Below are 5979 nucleotides of genomic sequence, written 5' to 3'. Positions count from 1 at the left end.
TACGAAAATAAGACAAAAACGAAAGAAAAATTTCTTGGACGATTTTCGGAAATTCCATTGTTTGGATTTCCATTTCTGTTTCGTACTAGAAGCGTTAACTCAACTAGTACACTCATTTTTCGAGTTTTTCAGGCTGTAGAGTCCACGGACCATTCATTTTATAAAAAAAATTAACTCATATCCTACAAATTATTTTTCATTTGTCCTCCGATTTTCAAGCCAATTTACAAGGATGGGGGGGGGGCGGTTGTGACAAAAACTTTAAAAATAATTTGCAATGCCCTTATTGCCGAATAAAATTTTTTGTTGATCAACATGTTTCGAAGCATTAAAAAAAACACATATTAAGTCAAGACGTAAAAAAAGTAACGATATTTGTACACTATACAACTCAGTTTTGCAAATAAAGCAAGCAAACCCAATAGCTAAGCACAAGTTTGGCTCGCACCTTTATGATACTTTATTTGCCTGTATATTTACTAATACTTCGCGTGCTGCATTCGTTAAGCACTAGGGCGAATATGTACGCGAATCGGAACGATTATGATCCGTGAAAACATGGCAAACAAAAGTGCATGAGCACGCCAATTTATTCATGAAACGCTGAGTGCGCACCATCATCACCTCTGCAGTCCTCGACCAAGGAATTGCTCAAGTGCTAATGAAGGTAGTTGCAAATAATCGATAAATTCGAAAATAGGTAACCTGTCACTCAAGCGGTGTTATGCTGATTTTTTAATCAAAACTTTGAACCAGTACAACCGCGGATTGGCCAGTGGGCTAAAAATCAACATTGATGCAACAAGAAATTAAAATAAACGAACAAAAGTAATATGTAGTGATTTTAGAAAATAAACTAACAATTAACAGAGTAAGGAGGGGTAAAAATACGATGAGGGTAGAAGTGCGATTCAATGATTTATCAGTGCACATTTCGCATAATTTCGATATCATTGGTATGGATGGGTGACCACTTTGACCGCTTGAGTCTATCGTATACATTTGTAACTGTTGTTGTTGTTGTTTGACTGATAGTTGTAAATTTGTATGTATTATTAAATAAATGAATATTTAATTGGTATTGCCTTAGTAGAGAAGTATATTTAAGTAAGTATATTTAAATATAAAAGTACGAAGAGCAAACGTGGAAAGGAATGGAACTATCATCACGAAATCTCACATGCTTCTTGGTTTTGCGGATGACGTCGATATCATCGGAATCAACCGTAGAGCAGTAGAAGAGGCCTTTAGGCCCTTTAAAAGGGAAGCTGCGAGATTGGGACTTACCATTAATACCGCCAAAACGAAGTACATGGTTGCTGGTAGGGAACGTGGGAGCTCAAGTGGTGTTGGTGCCGAGGTGGAGTTAGATGGGGAACGATATGAAGTAGTGGAGGAATTTATATACCTTGGTACACTCGTGACATGTGACAACGATGTATGCCGCGAAGTGAAACGACGAGTTGCAGCCGCGAATCGGGCTTTCTACGGATTACGTAGCCAGCTGAAGTCCCGTAGTTTGCAAATTCGCACAAAACTGGCGCTCTACAGAACACTAATCCTCCCGGTGGCCCTTTACGGACACGAATCATGGACGCTAAAGGAAGCTGATCGGCGAGTGCTTGGGGTTTTTGAGCGTAAAATTCTGCGATCTATACTTGGTGGCAAAATGGAAAATGGAGTGTGGCGCAGACGCATGAATCACGAGCTGTACCAAGTATACAAATATGCTGATATAGTGACGGTAGTGCAATGTGGCAGGCTGCGGTGGGCTGGACACGTGGCCAGAATGCCCGATGAAAGAGTAGCCAAAACTATTTTCAGCAGAGAACCAGGAAGAGGCCGTAGTCATCAGTACTCTGAGTTAGAACAATAACAAGTAAAATATTTCATTATAGGTACAGAATTCACAAGAACCAAGGGGTAATACACAATGCTGGAATCGTCACGGGGATAGGAAGTCACCATCGCTGTGCCTTCTCCTGGTTTTCTGGTCTCTTTTGTTTTTCACTTTCTTTTTAGGATCAAGTATGAACAGGTTACAAGCACTCTGAGGAAGTCTACAACGCTAACAGGGCTCAATTGCAACAGAGTTCTTGGCACAAGAAACTAATATTGGATGTAGATGTTGTATCACATAATAAAACAAATGTGTAGGTACAGACTTAAAAAGGTAATGTTACTTATTTTCTTATCTACTTATATTATAAAATACAATTAAATATAATACCTGTATTAAATAAATAAACTAGAATCGGGAAGAGGGAGGGACCATCAGAGCACTTGTTTGAAGCGGTGTGCCTAGGGAGAGTGAAACAGTCAACTTCCTAGGGTTAATCTTGGCCCGATTAACAACACATAGTGGATAATGAGCGGGCTCTTCTCCCCACCTGCTGGAGTCATTCTGCATTAAGACGGCTTATTCAAAGATTGACTCAGGCGACTTAGCTCTTGGAAGGAGATTCTCTAAACCCCTGGTACGTGTAAGTGATGTTGCTTGCCGACCAATTCCCTTTTGGCCCTTCATACAAGAGTTGGGAAGCATGACCGATCGTTGAATATGTACAACTCTTTTTGACATGATAGGCTCATTGCTATGAACGGATGTTCTGCTAAGGCGGTGGTAGTACCATATATTCATATTCATATTTAAATATAAAAGTATTAATATTGCGACATTTGCCCCTATTTAGATTTACACGTTTATCACAGTTGAATTTCGCTCAAGGTAAATGAAAGGGGGCCCTGTAACCGCAAGGTTACCGAGTCTGCCTTGACAAGCGAGTGGTCGTGGGTTCGAATCTTAGTAGAATCAGGCCATTCGATGTTAAGTGACTTTAGCCTCACCCCCCCCCCCCCCCCCCCCCACATCCCTCCTACTGCATTCTGCATTTACTAACAATGAAAGCCTCTTGCCAGGGCAAGTTATAAGAGTGGTACTTGCTTGAGGTGCGAATGAAGCCTCTTGTTCAAGGGCAAATTATAGCTTGCTCCGCTTCCTGGTTCTAGGAACGAGATTGGTAATGCATTAGCAGTAAGGAACACATACATACACACATACATACACACCTACACACCCTCACTCTGTGCTGAACTCTGTTTTACCGACCATGAAGCCTTTAGCCGGGGCTGCGAATGCAGCCTCTTGTCCAAGGACAAATTATAACTAGTCTCCGCACTTCCTGGCTCTAGAGCCAGATGGGTTGCAAAGTAGTACGAAGCGTAGAGAGAAAAAGGGGTGAAAACACACCGACACTTTAAGCACGGATAATAGGCAGTTCGCTCACTCTATAGCGATACTGCAATAACAACAAAGTGCGGAACAACACTTGGATAAGATCACAATAGATCAAAATGCTAGTCGTAGTGATAATATCCACACACAAAAAAAAAGGAAAATGAAGTGAAAAAGAAGGGCAAGACGGAAAAAAGTCAGACTCATAAGTTTCTTTTGTGTTTGATTATAGTCCCTTAAACAGATTAGGTCATTCGTGACATCTGCGGGGTTGGGATTTGAACCCGGGTGCTCGGCGTGAGATGCGTGAATGCTAACTACTACGCCGGGAATGACCCCAACTCATAAGTTGATTACACTAAACGCCACTCCTGTGTCACATTAACAGTGCAAAATGTGGTAGGCTTCATTAAATGATTATCACAGTAGTCTAAATAGTCATAAAAGGAGCAATATACCTATCTGCTATTCTATGTAAACAATATTGAAATCGAATCTATCGCAACTCTGAATTTGCTTCTTTATACACAAATAAATGCGTTAGAGCTGTCAAAAGCGATATGCGCAAGAGTTTTACAAGTAACCCCGGGGTTGCAAATGTCCCCGGATGACGGTACACTGAAGTCGCTTTTACGCGGTTTTTTACGCGACTATTTTTACGCGTTTTTTTTTACGCAGTTTTCGGAATTTACGGGGTTTTTTACGCGGTTTTCGGAATTTACGCGGTTTTGACATGACAATGACATGAACGAAGCAGGAGATCAGTCAACAGTGCTAAATAAATGCGTTCAAAGTGGAAAAAAACATGCTGATTCATTGCATCTTCGGTGCAGGATATGATGAGTTCTGTTAAGTACAAATTTCGAGATTTTATCAGAACCAAAGAAATGCGATGATGTAATACTGTGAAACTTAAAGCTGAATAAAAACTACAAGGTATACAGCCCTAAGGGTTGTACGAAAGGGTGACGTAGGACTATATCAGATCATTAGATCAAAGACTAATGTTAACTGCATTTCTGGCATATGTATGTTTATAAGAATCTGTGAGTGCCATTGTTTAAGTGAATGTTTAAAAGAGAAGAGCGAAAGATTCAGCTTCAATTCTTCATTGAATGCAATGGTGGCTTTGAAAATACGTGGTCGGGGGTTCATAAGTACAACGCCTGCAATCATTGAGACATAGAGGGCTCTTTAAAAAATCACTTGTGTGCATGATAAAGGTTGAAATTGTAATGAATGACCAGCCCACAGATTATTGCATTAAATATGATTATGCGTAGCTTGACTTGTTTCGATAATCTTACTTTAACTCGTTTGTGGTCTTTAAAAGGGCCATTGGTTACAAATAACATTAAAGCAAAAGCACGTTCATCGCAAATATGACGTGCCATTCGAATATGCTGTACATATAAATTGTACAGTTTCGTTTAGTAGTTATTAGCATTTGAAATCTTTCATTTAAACGTTACACTTTTATTTTCGTTTTCACAAAGTGCTACCCAGTCCCAGTATAGTAAACAAAGACGTAGTCTCAAAATACTGCAATCCAGTTATTCATATTTTTTTTGCGACACTCCAGTCCCGAATTATAAACCTTCGTTTAACTTTTAGAATATAACCTTAGAATAATACTTGAGTCAAAATTTGAAGTGAATTGGTTCAACCGTTTTCGAGAAATCTTGCTCACTAACTTTGAAATCACGATTTTGAGAAACACGCATTCAAAGTTTAGCGTTCCTTTTCCATTCGCTTTAACACGTCGTTACAAATAATATTAATATTTGCCGGATTGGCTTGAAATTTTCTATGTGCATTCTTTAATATGAGTATTCTACGATTATGAACGGTTTTGTACGGAAATACCAGGCGGGCTTGATGAGGATCCGCGCAATTACCAGAAACAGAACCTGTCCGCGGGAGTACAACCTGTCCGCGCATCACATCTTTATTAATTTCAAAGCAACATACGATACAGTCGATCGAGGCCAGCTATGGCAGATAATGCACGAACACGGTTTTCCGAATAAACTGACGTAACTGAGCAGAGCTACATTGGAGAGAGTGTTATGTTTCGTGTGCATCTCGGAATACTTATGCATCTCGAGTTACTTTGAGACGCGGCGAAAGTTGGGACAAGGTGACGGCTTATTTTGCATGCTATTCAACATCACATGTGAAGGGGTGATCCAACAAAATCGGAATCTAGGACGAGTGTTCTAAACATAAACGACGAAAACAGTTCTCGTTAACATCTGCACCAGCACACAGTGGGACCAGTCTGGAAAAAGGCGGTCAAAAGTTTTTTCTCGCTTTTCCTGACGTTTTCGAGCTTAGGTGTCTTAGGAGAAGTTTCATAAAAAAGTATTCTGCATCTAATGACATTTTCATATAATTATATATTAAGGGGATAACAAATTTAAAAAAATTAATTTTTTATAGAAACTAGATAGCATGGTCATGTGTTCGGGGTTCGGCAAAGTTGTAGAACTTTGAATTTCATTAAACTTTGCCGAAGATACTATGTATCTGCATCATATGGTTTGCGAGATATAATTGACTTTCTGTCGTGACCCCCTTAAAATCAGTTTTTTAAACTTCTTGTACACAAAACCTCATCTAACAGGTTCGACATGTTCTACAAACTTTTGGATACTATCAAAATACGTAACTTTTTAGAAGGTATATATATCATATATTGCTTTATTTGCTTTAAAAATGGATTTGAAGCATAAATTTTACCG

Source organism: Sabethes cyaneus, chromosome 3, assembly GCF_943734655.1.
Source record: "Sabethes cyaneus chromosome 3, idSabCyanKW18_F2, whole genome shotgun sequence".
In the NCBI taxonomy this organism is placed as follows: domain Eukaryota; kingdom Metazoa; phylum Arthropoda; class Insecta; order Diptera; family Culicidae; genus Sabethes; species Sabethes cyaneus.
The sequence above is the reverse complement of the archived record's forward strand: the minus strand, read 5'-3'. Positions refer to the sequence as shown.